General features: G+C 38.4%; 1 protein-coding gene across 2 annotated transcripts in view; it reads right to left on the bottom strand.

Annotated features, from left to right (window-relative positions):
- Positions 1–12,004, bottom strand: part of LOC106094084 (protein bric-a-brac 2) — a 146,215-nt gene extending 134,211 nt beyond the window's left edge. For both annotated transcript variants that reach the window (XM_059370837.1, XM_059370846.1), the window contains exon 1: positions 11,476–12,004. The gene's annotated coding sequence lies outside the window, so the exon portion shown is untranslated. The remainder of the gene's footprint in view (positions 1–11,475) is intronic.
- Positions 12,005–19,388: the final 7,384 nt, after the last annotated feature.

The following is a 19,388-nucleotide window of genomic DNA, read 5'->3' as shown; positions in this document are numbered from 1 at the left end:
CATCACTGCTCGTTGTTGAAAATTGTTGTTCGACAAAGTTTCCTAATTTTGGTCCTTCTCATTCCAACAACTCGTAGCACTCTCGAACACTCTCATTCCCTAAAAGGAAAAGAAGAAGTTAACTTTTACTTGCTTTCTGAGTATTGGAGGGTATCTTGAAAACACGATGCCCAGATAAAGACATTTGGATTTATTTTTCGCGCGCTTTTTTAACGCCTTCGAATAAAGTTATTGCTTTGCTTTATTTCAAATTGGAAGAAGAAGAAGAAGCATTTGTGGTCCTTAGCTAGTGCTGAACTCCTGGTAAAAGACTTCTTAAGTAGATGCACAAGAAAAACAAAATTTCTTTTTTCTATGGTTTTTTTTTTTTGTTCGGTTTCTTGCCATGTGGGCAAATCAAATAAAATAAAGTTGTTGTAGGAGGACAGGACAACAAGAGGCCCAGCACACACATGGCTACACTCGAAATGCACAAGGATATAAAAATTTAGCTAAGTAGAGAGGGGTTTTAGGAAAGTTAACACCACACACACTTGTGCAAGCACACACAGACGCACTTATGCTCTCTTGTATTTATTGCCACCCACTCACTCACTGCTTTGAGATACTCATTGACTCATTGCGGGCACGTACTTCACCAAATGGAGAAATGTCTGAGAGTAGGTATGTGTTTGAGTGTGTGTGTGTGTTTGAGTCGCTTGTTTGTCATCAACATCTTCAGCCGAAGCGGCAGCAGCAGCAGCAGCAGCGACAGCAGCCAGAGCGCACCAAGTAATGGGAAAAGTTTTCCATTGTGCTCGCCAGAGAGTCACAACGGAGAGTGGGCGGCAAGCGGCTCATTTGCCAAAACGATGGATGAGTGGGGCGTTTGGGCATTTGGCGTCGGCAAAGCACAACACAACTCAGCACCACACACACGCACACACACAACACAGCACACCACAGACAACAGACATTGTAAGACATGCTGCATGATGCCAAGGCACTTTGTGGGTGTGGGGGTATAGGGTACGGAGTACGGAGTAGTAGTAGAAGAAAACGCGCGCGTTTATATCACAGGAGGCAGAGTAGTGTTATAAATTAATAAATTACAATTTATGTGTAACTGCTGAAGCTGAATTTTACAGTAAAAATAAAAGTTTTGCAGCACTCTGGCAACAAAAACAACAACAACAAGAAGAAGAACGCCACAACCACCAACAAACAACAGCAGCAGCCGACGAGTTTTACATGAAAATCGATTTTCGTGCAGAAGAAATTAAATTTTCATTATGTGAAAAACAATTTATTTCCTTCTTTTTTATCCTCATTCGCCGCCATGTATTCTTCTTCTACTTCGTCGTCTTACAAAACTCAAAGGAGATCAAGCAGCAGCATCAGCATGAGAAAAACTCATCCGCGTAGAAGAGGAAAACTCTTAACAATGTGGTAAGATTGTATGGATGTTTAAGGGCCCAAATCAGGTGGGTGGCTACACACAAATCCATGGTTCCATCATTAATTAATGATGCACAAAATAAAAACAACAACAACAAAAAATTAAATATAATTTCTTTTCATTGGACTTTTCTTCGGTGGGCCCAAGTAAAGCAAACCTATAGGACATTGAGCATTTTGAAATAAAACGTTTCGCACATGGCACTTCCATAACAATTGCAAATTTAAGTAGGTATAAAAAAAAAAAAAATAAAATATAAAATATTTTAAAGGTAGGGGATAAGGTTAAAATTTTGTTTGGGACTAAAACCAAATGCGTGTTTTTGTGTCTTTAAATATAGACGGAGGGAGAAAGAGTAATGCAAATTTTGGCCACGAATATTCCTCTAAGTAACTGGGGAAAACTTATAACATATCAATGAGTGCAGTCCGATTCATGTTTAGGCTCAATGACAAGGGCCTCAATTTTAAAGCCCAGTCCAAATGGCATGACGCAGTGCAACACCTCGTTGGAGAGAAGTTTTTATATGGCATAGTACCTCACAAATGTTGGGAAAAACCACCGCAAAAAATTTTTTTGTTTCAGATGTTCTCGCCAGGATTCGAACCCAGGCATTCATATGCAGGCATGCTAACCTCTGCTCTACGGCAGCCTACAATAATAGATATAACTTAAATTTCAAGTTATTTGTATAGAATGTCCCCAAAGTTAAGTCACCCACAAGCATGTCCCCAAAGTAGCAAAAAAACAAGTAAAAGCGTGCCAAGTTCGGCCGGGACGAATCTTAGCAACTTAATTTAGTTGAAGGGTAAAATTCTGTTAAACCAGCAAAAATTAAAGCTTCTAGGAACCAAACAAGAATAATCGACAGACCGGTTTATATGGGAGCTATATAAAGTTATAGACTGATTTAGACCGTATTTGACACAGTAATTGGAAGTCGTAACAGAACACCGCATGCAAAATTTCAGATGAATCGGACACAAATTGCGGCGGATCGGGAAGGGAGCTATACCACGGGAGGGAGGTGAAGGTAGCTATACCAAGTTATAGATCGATTTGGACCGTACTTAGTACAGTTGTTTAAAGTCATAACAGAATCGAACGTTTCGGGCCGTACTAGGCACAGTTATTAGAAGTCGTAACATGCAAAATTTCAGCCAAATCGGACAAAAATTGCAGCTTGTAAGAGCTAAAAAAGTCAAATCGGGAGATCGGTTTACATGGGAGCTATATCAGGTTATAGACCGATTTGGATCGTATTTCGCACAGTTGTTGAAAGTCATAACAATACACTATATGCTCAATTTCAGCCAAATCGGGCAAAAATTGCAGCTTGTAAGGGCTCAAGAAGTCAAATCGGGAGATCGGTTTATATGGGAGCTATATAAAGTTATATGCCGATTAGGACCGTACTAGGCACATTTGTGACTTTAAATAACAGAATGCTGCATGCCAAATCGGCCAAAAGTTGCGTCTTCAAGGGGCTAAAAAGTCAAATCGGGAGATCGGTATATGGGGGCTATATCTAAATTTGAACCGATATGGCCCATTTGCAATCTCCAACGACCTACATCTATATTAAGTATGAATGCTTAATTTCAAACGGCTAGCTTTACGCGTTCGACTGCTATCGTGTTTTCGACAGACGGACGGACGGACATGGCTAGATCGTCAAAGAACGACGAAACGATCAAGAATATATATACTTTAAGGAATCTTAGACGAATATTTCGAGGTGCTACAAACGGAATGACTAGTTTAGTATAGCCCCATCCCATGGTGGTGAGAATAATAATTGAAATAACAAGCAGCAAATTTTCTATTTAACAGAATGTCGCACATTTTTGAATTTCTTAATGGCATGTCCCCAAAGTTTACTTTCTTAATAAAATGAAAATTTTAAAAACTTTAACTGTGAAATTTCTTTGCATAAAAACATCCCTTCACTTTGTTTATCTAAAATATAGAATAAATTATTTTATGGAAAAAATCGAATATTGAAAAAAAAAATCAATTGGTTTATGTAGAATGTCCCCAAAGTTTAGTTCTCTATAGCAAGTCCCCAATGTAAAAAAAAAATGACAAACAGTAAATTTTGTTATTCATATGGAAAGTCTCCGAGGTTTGTTTTTCTTCAAATCAAGACCCAAAAAAAAAAATTTATCCTATTTTTTTTTATTTAAAAAAGGTCCCTCAGTCGCTTGGTTTTTCAAAAATGCGGAATAAATTATTTTTTGAAAAAAAAAAAAAATAGAAATTACAAAAATATTAGTTTTCGAATTATAAATGTACAATGTCCCCAAAGTTCACTTTTCTACAAACACTTTCTTAAACTAATAGAAAGAATTAAAATAATAGAAAATTTTGCATTTATACAAAATGCTTCGACAATTTAGTCTTTTTCCAAGAAAGTCTGAAATTTCCATATATTCCAACAATAAAGAAGAACTTCTTAACAATTGCTAGGAAAAATAATGGGAATTAATAAAAACAATAAATCACCTTACAGAAATCTTGCACTCCAAACAAGTCTTCAAAGTTTGAGATGTATGCCTGTATGCCCCTTTCAAGACGGCGTTCATGTTAAAAAGAAAAATTAATCATGGAACCTTATCAATTTAAATGTCAGAAGAATTTCTTGATTGGAGAATAACAAAAAATTTAGCTGATCATACAAGAAGCTCCCTAAAGTTTGGTGTATCCAAACATGTCCCCAAAGTGGGCCAGAATCACTAAGGCATTGATTTATACTACCACAGGAGCTGCAGAACTAAGCTTTTGCAATGAGGGAAAGCTCCCCAAAGTTTGGTGTATCCAAACATGTCCCCAAAGTGAACCAGAATCACTTAGGCATTGATTTATGCTACCACAGGAGCTTCAGAAATAAGCTTTTGCAATGAGGGGAAGCTCCCCAAAGTTTGGTGTATCCAAATATGTCCCCAAAGTGGGCCAGAATCACTTAGGTATTGATTTATGCTACCACAGGAGCTCTAGAACAAAGCTTTTGCAATGCAGGGAAGTTTGGTGTATCCAAACATATCCCCGAAGTGGGCCAGAATCACTTTGGCATTGATTTATGCAACCACAGGAGCTCCAGAACAAAGCTTTTGCAATGAAGGGAAGTTCCCCAAAGTTTGGTGTAAACAATCATGTCCCCAAAGTGGGCTATGGCATTGATTTATGCTACCACAGAAGCTCCAGAACAAAGCTTTTGCAATGAAGGGAAGCTCCCCAAAGTTTGGTGTATCCAAACATGTCCCCGAAGTGGGCCAGAATCACATAGGCATTGATTTATGCTACCACAGGAGCTCCAGAACAAAGCTTTTGCAATGAAGGGAAGTTCCCCAAAGTTTGGTGTAAACAATCATGTCCCCAAAGTGGGCAAAGGCATTGATTTATGCTACCACAGAAGCTCCAGAACAAAGCTTTTGCAATGAGGGGAAGCATCCAAAAGTTTGGTGTATCCGAACATGTCCCCGAAGTGGGCGAGAATCACTTAGGCATTGATTTACGCTACCACAGGAGCTCCAGAACAAAGCTTTTTGAGGGGAAGCTCCCCAAAGTTTGGTGTATCCAAACATGTCCCCGAAGTGGGCGAGAATCACTTAGGCATTGATTTATGCTACCACATGAGCTCCAGAACGAAGCTTCTGAAAGGAAAATAGATCGTTGCTATTAAAAATAAGGGGAACTTATAAAATCGGTTCCCCTTATTTTGCAGCTCACTGTTCCAAATTTCAATGAAATTGGGTTATAAATGAAGATTTTATGGCCTTAAGAGCCTGAATTCGCAGATTGGCCTCTATGGCAGCTGTATACAAAATTGGTCTGATGTAGACCATACTCGGTTCGGATATCGAGTGACCTTGCCCAACGCACTGTTCAAAATTTCAGCGAAATCGGGTTATAAATGCGGTTTTTGGGGACTTAAACCCCTGAATCTGTAGATCGGTCTATATGCCAGTTATAAGTAAATATTACCCCATATGAACTGTATTCGGTTCAGATATCGGGGGATCTATTATAACTCACTGTTCTAAATTTGGATATCGGGGGCTTTATTTTAACTCACTTTTTTAAATTTCAGCAAAATCGGATTTAAAATTCAACTTTTTCAGGCTCAAGACCCAAAATCAGAACACCAGTCTATATGGCAGCCATATCCAAATATGATCCGATCTGACCCGTTCAAGAACTTAACCTGCGTTTAAATAAATCGGGATCGGTGCAAACAGATGGATGGACAGACGAACAGACAGACACACGGACATTATTTGATCGTCTTAGATCGAGCTTACTTAGGCAAAATTGGTGCTGCAAGTCACAGCATGTGGGGTAGATGATAAGACTTTGGAGCATTCCCTGTGTCATTGCCTGGCTATCGCGGTTAACCGACACCGGTACTTAGGTGGGGACAACAAATTAGGAAAACAATTAAGGATTTTGTAAGTAGCACAGAATTCCTAACAAAGATTTTTTTCGAGGTTACTTTTAGTAGTATAAAGAGCGCACTTCAAGCCGATTACCGGCTGGAGTGTATGTCCATAGTGGCAGGGGGGCGGGTTAATATCCGAACCCTCTTTTCAAAAGGGTAGAATAACGCCAAACAACCCATATTGCGAGGATGTTCAAGGAATGCAATAGAGTTGGGTACCCTACCGACCCCAATCAAAGCCATCGCTCTCCCCTGTCCAGTAGCTCCAGGGATGATTTCGAAGCTCCAGCCCATACATGTGAGTTGTACTCAATGTTCGGCCTTACAAAAGTGGTATGGACGTTAAGAAGATCAGAAGGAGTGAAATAATTCTTAAACTGTTTAAGGAAGCCTAAGCACTTAAATTCTTCTTTCGACACTTCAAATACATGTTTAGCCCAACGGACATCACTTTGTATTTTCGTGCTCCGAACATTAAGAGCTTCTGATTGCTCCACACCTATACCGTTGATAGACAAAGATGATCGTAAAGGGTCAGAGAATCGTTTGTGTAACAACAAGCAGCATTGAGTCCTCCCTGCATTAAAATCTACTCGATTCATTGGACACCACTCACAAATGGCCAGCAAATCCTGACAGAGTGTACCGTCCATAACCCGTCTCTTGTCCTCAGTCTCTGGAAGTCTCGGGCTATGGTCGAATGAGTACGAATCGCAGAGATTACAGTCATCCGCAAATGAGTAGATCGGATTCGGTGTCTGACCCAACAGATCGTTGATGAAAATAGGAAAAAGAACAGAGCCCTGGGGTACACCTGCGGTCAATTTATGCTCATTGGATGAGAACCCATCTATAACGACTCGTACAGTGCAATCTCTGAGAAAGCTAGAAAAAAATCGAACGAAGCCATTACCGACACCAAATGCGACAAGATTTGATAGTAGTGCACCGTGCCAGAGGCCACCGTAGCGCAGAGGTTAGCACGTCCGCCTATGACGCTGAACGCCTGGGTTCGAATTCCGGCAAGACCATCAGAAACAATTTTCAGCGGTGGTTTTCCCCTCCTGATTCTTGCTGGCAACATTTGTGAGGTACTATGCCATGTAAAACTTCTCTCCAAAGAGGTAGCGCGCTGCGGCACGCCGTTCGGACTAGGCTATAAAAAGGAGGCCCCTTATCATTGAGCTTAAACTTGGATCGGACTACACTCATTGATATGTGAGAAGTTTGCCCTTGTTGGCATTTGCCCCATCCCAGACGCTATCAAATGCCTTGAAGATATCCAGAATATATAAAGGGTGATTTTTTGTTGTATGGAGTGGCAGCGCTGGTTGATAATTGTGTCCAAAAGTCATTTGTGAAAGTGAAAAGTATTCAATATACTCTGCCATTTCGTCATGGTGAAACTCGCAAACGTGTTACATTGGAATAAATTATCAAAATTCTTAGAGTTGGCTGCCAAGATCATACGATTTGACACCTCTTGACTATTTCTGGTGAAATCGTTGGATTTGGAGGTCAGCGTTCGAACGTATAAAGTTATCAATTTGATATTTGCTATTGATGTAGGTCTTTGGAGTTTCGAATAGCCCATATCGGTAAGCATTTATATAAAAGGATTCATTTAAACCGACTAGGGTGGAATTTTCAAGTGTTAAAAGATTAGGCAAATGTTTTTTTTTATTTTTGTTTCTTGTTCATATGTGAACTCATACTGGACGGACATGTTAACCTTTGCGTTTATCGAGGGGAATTTTTGGCAAATTACCCAAAATACGAAAAAACAAGTGAAAAGGCGTTAAGTTCGACCGGGCCGAATTTTGGATACCCACCACCTTGGGTATGCATGTAAACCACCTTTCGTCATAATCCGGTGAAAATTTCATAATTTATGTCCCCATAGTAGCTATATCGAAATATGATCCGATTTGGACCAAATTCGACACGGACATTGAGTGGTCTAATAAGTTTGGGTTGCCCAAAAAGTAATTGCGGATTTTTTAAAAGAAAGTAAATGCATTTTTAATAAAACTTAGAATGAACTTTAATCAAATATACTTTTTTTACACTTTTTTCTAAAGCAAGCTAAAAGTAACAGCTGATAACTGACAGAAGAAAGAATGCAATTACAGAGTCACAAGCTGTGAAAAAATTTGCCAACGCCGACTATATGAACAATCCGCAATTACTTTTTGGGCAACCCAATACAAGTCATAGTTCAATTTTATAGAACAAATATTGGTTTTTTGTTAGCCATATCCAAATATAGACCGATCTGAATCATATACGATAGGGACGTCAAAAAGCCTCACATAAGTCACTGTGTCAAATTTCAGTGCAATCGGATCATAGATGTGCCTTTTATGGGGCCAAGACAATAAATCGAGAGATCGGTCTATATGGCAGCTGTATTGAAATCTAAACCGATCTGGGCCAAATTGAAGAAGGATGTCGAAGAGCCTAACATAACTTACTGCCCCAAATTTCGGCGAAATCGGACAATAAATGCGCCTTTTATGGGCTCAAAACCTTAAATCGAGAGATCGGTCTATATGGCAGCTATATTCAAATCTGGACCGATCTGGGCCAAATTGAAGAAGGATGTCGAAGAGCCTAACATAACTTACTGCCCTAAATTTCGGCGAAATCGGACAATAAATGCGCCTTTTATGGGCTCAAATCCTTAAATCGAGAGATCGGTCTATATGGCAGCTATATTGAAATCTAAACCGATCTGGGCCAAATTGAAGAACGAAGTCGAAGAGCCTAACACAACTTACTGCCCCAAATTTCGGCGAAATCGGACAATAAATGCGCCTTTTATGGGCTTAAATCCTTAAATCGAGAGATCGGTCTATATGGCAGCTATATTAAAATCTGGACCGATCTAGGCCAAATCGAAGAACGAAGTCGAAGGGCCTAACACAACTCACTGTCCCAAATTTCATCAAAATCGGATAATAAATATGGCTTTTATGGGCTCAAAACCTTAAATCGTAAGATCGGTCTATATGGCAGCTATATCCAAATCTGGACCGATTTGGGCCAAGTTGCAGAAAAATAATGAAGAGCCTAACACAACTCACTGTTCCAAATTTCAGCAAAATCGAATAATAAATGTGGCTTTTATGGACCCCAGACCCTAAATCGGCGGATCGGTCTATATGGGGGCTATATCAAGATATAGTCCGATATAGCCCATCTTCCAACTTAACCTGCTTACGGACAAAAAAAAAAAGAATCTGTGCAAAGTTTCAGCTCAATATCTCTGTTTGTTTTTTGTAAAGACTGTTGCGTGATTTCAACAGACAAACGGACAGACGGACGGACATGGCTAGATCGTCTTAGATTTTTACGCTGATCAAGAATATTTGCACCTTAAAGGGTCGGAAATGAATATTTCGATGTGTTGCAAACGGAATGACAAAATGAATATACCCCCATCCTTCGGAGGTGGGTATAAAAAATTATTTAGAATACTATGAAATATTTTAGATTTTCTTACCCAGCACCACCACTGTACTCTAAGAATGAGAAGAGCTAGACCCATCGATAAGTATACGGATCGGCTGAGAATCACTTCCTGATTCGATTTAGCTATGTCGGTCTGTCCATCTGCCCGTCTGTCTGTCTATGTATTCTTGTAATCAAGGTACAGGTCGCATTTGTTGTCTGATTTTCACAGCATTTTTGCTTAAGTATGCTTTCTGGCCCAAGGACGAACGCTATTGATTTTGAAAAAAATCGGTCCAGATTAAGATATGGCTCCCATATATATCTTTCATCCGATGTTCCATTTTAAAGCTGTAGAAGCCACAATTTTGGTCCGATCCAGCACGAAGTGTTTTCTTTTAACGACCCAAAGTGCTTGCAAAATTTTATTGAAATCAGTTCAGATTTAGATATAGCTCCCATATATATCTTTCATCCGATATGCCCTTTTAAAGCTGTAGGAGCCGCAATTTTGGTGTGATCCTTTCAAAATTTGGCATGAAATGTTTTGTGTGACCTCCCAATATGTGTGCAAAATTTCATTAAAATCGGTTCAGATTTAGATATAGCTCCCATATATAACTTTTGTCCGATTTGACCTATAAAGGCTGTAGAAGGCACAATTGTGGTCCGATCCTTACAAAATTTGGCATGGAGCGTTTTTTTCAACGTTCTCATATGTGTGCAAAGTTCCATGAAAATCGGTCCAGATTTAGATATATCTCCCATGTATATTTTTCATCCGATATGGCCTTTTAAGGCTGTAGAGGCCACAACTTTGGTCCCATCCTTACAAAATTTGGCAAGGAGCGTTTTTTTCAACGTTCTCATATGTGTGCAAAGTTCCATGAAAATCGGTCCAGATTTAGATATATCTCCCATGTATATATTTCATCTGATATGGAGTTTTAAGGATGTAGAGGCCATAATTTCGAAAATAACGATTTTGACTTAATTTCTATAAAATATTTTGTCCTCAGTCCTCAGAACACATTTTGTAACACATGTAATGAATTAAATGAATCAAATGACCTTTCAAAAACTAAAAATTAATTATAAGCCCTTGATATAACAAAATATTTTTTCGCAGAAAATCTTAAGGAAATATTTTTAAAAACAGAAAAAAAAAAAAAAAAAAAATTTTACAAACTCTGAGAGTTCTTCATTGAAGAAAATCACTTTTAAATCAAAACATTTTGAAATAATTATAAAAAATATTTTAAAAATTGTATTAAAATTTACAAAAAAATGTTCCCAAATAAATTAGAGAAGACATAATGTGGATGCACATAAAACACATAATATAATACATTTTTTAGTTATTTTTAATTTATTTATTTATTATTATTTTTTTTTTTTTTTTTTTTGAAAAAATTTTTTTTTTGGCTTATTATCACTAGAGATGAAAAAAATACTCTAATTGAGGAAATAATTTTCAACGTATGCTATTTTCTTCACCAATAAAAATTATAAAAAATTTTAGAACAAAAAATTATCACTTTGAAAAGTTAAATTTAAAAGAAAATAAAAATTTTTAATAGGGAAAAATGATTTACAATTTTGAAATGAAAAGTTCTTACTAGTAATCTTAGCTCAAAGAATTTTTGAAAAATATTTCGTTTTTTTTCTTCTTAAAAATTTTTAAAACAATTTTTTCCTTATAGGTATGGAGTATTTTTTTCGATATCACTGCTCTTTGGAAAGCCCTTATCCAAACTGTCTATGATCGATTGTGGATTATGCTCTTCCCAATGTATTTTTTTTTTTTGTTATGATTTCTTTACTTTTCATCCAAACATCATCAAGCACCATATGCAACATTCACTCACTCACTCCTACTCACTTAGTTAATGTCAAGAAGAAGAGCAACAAAATACCGTAATGTTCCCAAAAAAAAAAAAGAAACAAAAATGAATGTCACTAATCAAAACAAGAAACACACAAACAAAAAACACTTCAAACAAGGGTGCACAAATTAGGCAAGCGGCAAAGGTTAGGGGGAGGGGAAACTTGACAGAAACTTTTCAAGAAAACAAAGAACTTGAAATATTTTTAAAACAAATAACAACAGTTCTTTATAAGAAATTTATAAAAAAATAAAACTCACTCTTATTGATTTATGTTTAAAAATTTTCAAAAGTTTTATTTATTGAAAATTTGTGGTTTTGGTTTGAGTTTTACTTCAAGACCCACAAGACTCGTAGCCCAATTTTATTAGAACTGCACAAATGTTTGAAAGTTGTTTTTTTAAACACAATTTTTTTTTTGTTTTTATTTCACAATATTTCAGTTTGATTTTTCAGTTAAATTGTATTTAATTATAGTTTATATAGGTTGGTAGGTATGTATGTTTGTTGTATTTTTTTTGCTGATATTTAAATAATTTATTTGCAATAATAAATAATAACTGCACTTGCACTGCACTCGAGTCGCGCGTTACTTTTGTTTGCCACACAACACTTCTTCTTGGGGGGCTTGCTTGCTTTGTATTGCGCGCTGTGGGTAACAACGGCTTGGCCTTATCCGCAGCACAATACAACAAACATACAACAAAACACAACAAACACACACAGACAGACTGACGAAGAGAGAGACTAACTGTTTTGACGTACACACGACGAGACGACGGTTGAATGTGAACTGATTGTTGTGCCATGAATGAAAATCGGTTGTGGTCAACACACAGTCAGCCAACTCAGCCATCACAGCAGGCACAATGCTCTGCCACGATGTGGAGATGCCTGCGTAGGCGCCAACGTAGACATCAACGTTAGGCTCTCTCACACTCCAGCTCTCTCCAACAGAGCAGTTGTCTCTTTATTAGTGCGTATTTATTATGAGTGCTGCAAGCTTGCTAACCAAATGCTGTTGGTGTGTGGTGGTGGTGCTGCTGCATCTTGCATGACGTTGTTGTCTTTTTCATAAGTTTTGTTTTGTTTCCCACATTCGTTTATGGCAGAGAGCGTCAGCGCGAGAGCGGCTATGAGTGTTGGTATTTCTAAAAGAACTTGTTCCGCATTTGCTTGCCGTCGTAGCTCAACATACCATACATTTAGTTCGGTTTGTTTGTTGTGTTACGTAGTGGGAAATGAAACAGAAATAATTTCCTGTTTGTACAGCAGACATAGCGGCGAATAATTGCAAAGAGAGTTATTTAACAAGTCAAGAGAATCACTCTCTCTCTCTCTCTTTGCTGGTATATTTTAATAAAGAGAGTTGGGACTGTTGTTTACAATTTTTTCTACCTCATTTATAGCAAATGTGTCTGGCGATCTTTCTTCATTTTTTTTGTCTTTTTTTTTAATTGGAAAAAACCCCAAACCGGACTTCTTAAATTAGAGGGTAAAGCTACCGCTTACTTGGCTTTCAATGATCTTTAAAGGCCAATTAAATGTATAAAAACAAATGAAATGCATTTAAATTAATTTGTATGCTAATTAATACAGAGTACGCCATTAGCCAAGTATTAACATTCTGTAACAATTTTTTTGTTATTTATTAAAAACGTGTACGAGTTCCAGCCAAAGGTGCAATGGACTTGTTTCGCCGTTTATTGATCAACTTTTTTTTCATATACGAAAACAAAATTAGAGAGTATGAATTTTTATATGAATATATTGTTGAGTAAAACTACAAATGACAGCTACATGATATTTTTTATTGACAGCTAATTGCATTGTTTATATGTCACCAAAAGCATTTGCTTCTGCGTTTATTTGAAATGAAAGTTTTTTGTGATGGACTTCAATTTTTGATTTATATTGGGTTGAAAAAATCACAAACGGCTTTTAATGGCAAATTTGAACACCTCAAAGTGAAAAAAAATTTTGTGCGTTGCAACAACACCTGAAACGGTTCGCCGGGTGAAGACTTGAACTCAACGAAATCCGCTTTGTAGTGGCAATCAAATGACTAAAGATCTGAACACCGTGAAAGGATGCAACATATATGGAAAAATGAGCTCAAGGTAAAGCCTTACGAGTTGCAAAAGGTACACCAAAGCAAAAAAAGTTAGACTCGAAAGAGCAAAGGAGTTGCCGAGTTTGCCCGAACGTTATGAATATCCGAATATTGTATTCTCTGGCGAGAAACATTACCCAATTGAACAATTCGTTAACTCCAAAATAATCGCGTTAACCGAGAGCAGAGTATTTAGAGCGCACAACAAGCCGTTTACTGGCTTAGGTGTATGTCCATAGTGGCATGGGGCGGATTAATATCCGCACCCTCTTTTCAACCTAAACTAAGCTTACCGAGAGCTCGTATTAAAAATTTGAACCTACGAGCGGTCTTCCCAAGAAATTTTCCATCTCAGGTGATGGAGGCCACCGTAGCGCAGAGGTTAGCATGTCCGCCTATGACGCTGAATGCCTGGGTTCGAATCCTGGCGAGACCATCAGAAAAAAATTTTCAGCTGTAGTTTTCCCCTCCTAATGCTGGCAACATTTGTGAGGTACTATGCCATTTAAAACTTCTCTCCAAAAAGGTGTCGCACTGCGGCACCCTGTTCGGACTTGGCTATAAAAGGGAGGCTCTTCATCATTGAGCTTAAACTTGAATGGGACTGCACTCATTGATATGTGAGAAGTTAGCCCATGTTCCTTAGTGAAATGTTCATGGACAAAATTTGCATCTGCATTTGCAAGTGATGGTTTGGACAGCTGTGACCGGCGATGGCTGCTCTTCAAGAGTTTTTGTCCAGCCAGACGATAAACTAAATGCGACTTACTATAGCAACATAAAACATATTGGAAGATGATTTGGAATGAAACATTTCGGTTGTAGACCATGGACGAACCAACAAAACTCGTCACCGACCCATAAAGCACGTGTAAACTGAAAATGGTTAAAAATCATGTTGCGCACTTCATTTTGTACACACAAGGGCTGTCCAAATTGCCAGTTGCCAATCCGATGGGCTTTAATTTGCAGGCAATTATCGTGTGCCAATATGGATGCGTTGAGGGAAAAGGCCAAAACACCGGTAGATGACATTATATTCGAGTAAACTCTTCTATTGGCCGACTTGGAGGAAAAGTCAAGGCAAAAGGTAGGTATATCGATTAAAAATTAATGGATTATGAAATTTAGATTGCTTTTACACATTTTGATACCCACCACCTCAGAATGGGGGTATACTAATCTAGTCGTTCCATTTGTAACGTCGTCGTCGAAATATTCGTCAAAGACCCCATAAAGTAAATATATTCTTGATCGTCTCGACGTTCTGAATCGATCTAGCCATGTCTGTCCGTTAGTCTGTCGAAATCACGATAGCCGTCGAAAGCGTAGAGCTAGCCGCTTGTAATTTTGCACAGATTCTTAATATTGATGTAGGTCGTTGGGGTTTGCAAATAAGCTATTGGGTTGCCCAAAAAGTAATTGCGGATTTTTCATATAGTCGGCGTTGACAAATTTTTTCACAGCTTGTGACTCTGTAATTGCATTCTTTCTTCTGTCAGTTATCAGCTGTTACTTTTAGCTTGCTTTAGAAAAAAAGTGTAAAAAAGTATATTTGATTAAAGTTCATTCAAAGTTTTATAAAAAATGCATTTACTTTGTTTTAAAAAATCCGCAATTACTTTTTGGGCAACCCAATATATTGTTTGGATTTAGATATAGTTCCCATATAAATCGATCTCCCTATTTGACTTCTTGAGCCCTTACAAGCCCCAATTTTTGTTCGATTTAGCTGAATTAAGAGTAAAACTGTCCACTTGACAAAGCTGATTGTCCGCAACTGCAGTTGCAGCTACTCCGCATAGAATATTCCACTCTCTGCAACTTGTGGACGCGCCCGCTAGCTCCCAGCTAAGCTTCTTGTGATAACGATGAACACCACACAGAGTGAAGTTCAATGTTCCAGCCTGTATGGTGCCCATGGCTATCCCATTTTGCTGGTCCATGCACCTTCAATGACTTTCTTCAGCACAACCATACCAGGGTTGGAAAAATCAGTACTAAAGTACATTTTTCAGTACTTTATAGTCTCGAGGAGTACCGTAGTACCCCCAAGAACTATTTAGTATCTTTCCTGATAAATTCCTGATCAAATTTCCTACACCATGGCTTGGGGGAGGGTATTGCTAACATTTGCAACAGCTTCAAATACTGGTCTAAGACCGCTTCAGGTTTGACATGTTCCGGACATTCTAATCTATCTAGGAAAGTCTATCGCTCGAAAACATGCTATCTTCCAAATCAATTAAGGTAGCCGCTCCAACTTTTGCACATTTTGTTTGTAACACCTCGAAATCAAAATCACGATGGCGTTTGAAATTTTGCACAGATACCGAACATTGATGTAGGTCGTTGGGGTTTGCAAATGGGCCATATGGATTCACATTTAGATATAGCTCCCATATAAAGCGATCTCCCGATTTAAATTCTTGAGCCCCTGGAAAGTGCAATTTTTGTCCGATTTGGCTCAAATTTTTCGCGTTGTGTTCTGTTAAGACTTCCAACAAATATGCTAAGTACGGCCGGAATATGTCTATAACCTGGTATAGCTCCTATATAAACCGATCTCCCGTTTGAATCCTTGCCCCTACAAGCAGCAATTTTTGTCCGATTTGACTGAACTTTTGCATGAAATGATTTGTTCTGACTTCTACAAGTGTGCTTAGTACGATCCAAATCGGTCTACCACCTGATATATTTAACTCCCATAGAAACCGATCTTCTTGAGCCCCTACAACCGCAAATTTTGTCCGATTTGGCTGAATGCTTTGCGGTGTTCTGTTACGATTTCCACAACTGTGCCAAATATGGTCCAAAACAGTCTATAATCTAATATAGCTAACATTTTAACCGGTCTCTCGATCATTGTTGATTGGTTCCTACAAGCTTTAGTTTTTGGTGGTTTGACAGAAGTTTGATATGTAGATTAAAATTATGCCCTTCAACTAAATTGATTTTGTAGACATTTTTTATGTGGGTGGTGGGTTCCCAAGATTCGACCCGGCCGAACTAAGCACGCTCCACTGACCCTTCTTTAATATCTCTCTAATATCTTATAAGGGTGGGGACACATCACCTTGAATGTGGATATCGAATTCGCACCACCTACATTTGAACGCAAATTTTAATGTCATATTCTTAATCTACTCCCAAACGTCTTTCATTTGGGGGTGGGGCGACTTCCCATTACTGGACCAAATTTTTTTATGCCATATTTGTAATCTACTAGCGAATACTTTTCATTTGACTCCCATATTGATAGGAACGTCGAATATATATGTTTAGAGGAGTTTTCGGGTTGGCGAAGCCCGCTGTGTACTTGGACCCAAAATTCAATATGATATTCATTTTCAAGTCTCCAATACCTTTCATTTGATAACCATATTGTGCTATCAGTCCACTTTTGGTTTTGGTTGGCGTTTTTGTGGTAAGGGGGTCCGCCACCATCCGATATCAAAAAATTATATAACCTATGTTTCCTTCCACAAAAACCTACACAATCTGTGAAAATTTTAAGAAAATCAGTTCAGCCGTTTTTGATTCTACGGAACAAACAAACAAACTGAGTCTCATATACTCTTGAGGGGCCTTTTTTGGGGAGTGGGGTAACCGCATACACTTCGATTTGATTTTGTATGACAGATTCGTAATCTACTCCCAAATGCCTTTAATTTGAACCCCATATTGATATGGACATTCAAATTGTCTATTTGGAGGAGTTTGGAGTACTTGGACCCAAATTTTTATACCACTTCAATACCCATATTGTCCTCATCGGTCAACTTTTGATTTTGGGTGGAGTTTTTTGGGGTAACGGGGGAGGGTGCGCCCCCCTTCCAGTATGAACAAATTATGAAGCCTATTCCTTCTTCCTGACTATATTCGTAATCTACTCCCGAATACCTTTCATTTGAGTCCCATATTGTCATGCTCGTTCAATAAAGCTATTTTAGGGTGTTTGGGGCGGCCTCCCCTCCCAGTTACTTGGACCCAATTTTTATTATGAAATTCGTATTCTACTCCTGAATATCTTTCATTTGAATTCCATATTGTCCCGATCGGTACACTTTAAGTTTTGGGTAGTACTTTTGAGGTAAGGGGGAGGGTCCGCCCCCCCCCCCCCCCCCCCCCTCCCGATATCAAAAAACAATATAACCTATGCCTATTCCTTCCAGCCATGTCCGTCCGTCCGTCTGTCTGTCGAAAACACGCTAACTTTTGAAGGAGTAAAGCTAGCCGCTTGAAATTTTGCACAAATACTTTTTATTAGTGTAGATCGGTTGGAATTGTAAATGGGCCAAATCGGTCCATGTTTTGATATAGCTGCCATATAAACCAATCTTGACATCTTGAGCCGCTGGAGGGCGCAATTCTCGTCCGAGTTGACTGAAATTTTGCACGTAGTGTTTTGGTATAACTTCCAATAACTGTACTAAGCATGATTCAAATCGGTCTATGTTTGATATAGCTGTCTTATAAACCGATCTTAGATCTTGACTTCTTGAGCCAATAGAGGGCGCAATTCCCGTCCGAGTTGACTGAAATTTTGCACGTAGTGTTTTGCTATAACTTCCAACAACTGTGTTAAGTATGATTTAAATAGGTTAATAATCTGGTGTAGCTGTCATATAAACCGATCTTGGATCTTGACTTCTTGAGCCAATAGAGCGTGCCGTTCTCATCCAATTTGGCTGAAATTTTGCATGAGGTGTTTTGTTATGACTCCCAATAACTGTGCCAAGTATGGCGTAAATCGATATAGAACCTGATATAGCTGCCATATAAACCGATCTTGGGTCTTGGCTTCGTGAGCCTCTAGAGGGCGCAATTCTCATCCGATTTGGCAAAAATTTTGTACAACGGCTTCTCTCATGGCCTGTAACATCCGTGTCTAATATGGTGTGAGTCGATCAATAGCTTGATACAGCTCCCATATAAACCTATCTCCCAATTTTGCTTCTTGAGCCCCTACAAGGGGCAATTCTTATCCGAATGAACAGAAATATTACACAATGACTTCTACAATATTCAGCATTCATTTATGGTCCGAATCGGACTATAACTTGATATAGTTCCAATAGCATAACAGTTCTTATTCAATATTCTTTGTTTGCCTAAAAAGAAATACCGCGCATAGAACTCGACAAATGCGATCCTTGGTGGAGGGTGTATAAGATTCGGCTAGGCCGAACTTAGCACGCTCTTACTTGTTATATAAAAGATTTTTACGGCTTATATTTCGATTACCACCGGTAATCATTTTCAATTTCGGGTTGAAGAGTACAAAATAAGTTGCTAAAGAAATATTCGGTGTCCCCTTGTCATCTTCCCGACTTTCGACAAGCCAATTTTCCCCTCAAAAATGACCTTATATGACCGGCAAGTTCCATTCGTCCACTTTACCCCAATCCAAATTTCATTAGGATATCTCTTTCCTAACTCCAGCTAGACTTTTTTTTTTTAAACTGCTCTATTCTTGGGTATTTTTCACTCATTCGTCGTTAATGGGTTAACTTATACTTGTTTATACTACTACCGCCATCTAGCCACCCTTTCTTTTGGAAACGCCCTCATAGTTATAGGCTTAAGGTAAATGCTGCTGGGGCTTAGTATGAGTTTGACTCGGCTGAAATCCGATATCAAAATGCTAAAAAACTTTCTAATATGAAGAAAATATTGATTTTTTTTATGCTTGAATTAAGAATTTTTAACTTGGAGTTAGAATGACCATACTATTGACAAGGCGGTTAGCCTAGTTAGAAAAAAAATCTTAATTTTTCTGTGGGCAGATTAGACAAAATGCTGATTTCGCCATGAGCATTCCACTAAGATGCAGGGGCACACTTCTCACTATTGAGTGCTGTCCGACTCAAGTTTTCAGCTCAGTGATAAGGTGACTCCTTTTTATAGCTTTGTCCTAACGGCGTGCCGCAGTGCGACACCTCTTTGGGGAAAAGTTTTTACATGGCATAGTACCTCCCAAAAGTCGCCAGCATTAGAAGGGCATAACTACGCAGAATTTTTTTCTGGTGTTCTGATGTTTTCTAATGTTCTCGCCAG

The sequence above is a fragment of the Stomoxys calcitrans genome, chromosome 1, assembly GCF_963082655.1.
Source record: "Stomoxys calcitrans chromosome 1, idStoCalc2.1, whole genome shotgun sequence".
Taxonomy (NCBI): Eukaryota; Metazoa; Arthropoda; class Insecta; order Diptera; family Muscidae; genus Stomoxys; species Stomoxys calcitrans.
This window is presented reverse-complemented; position numbering and strand designations above follow the sequence as displayed.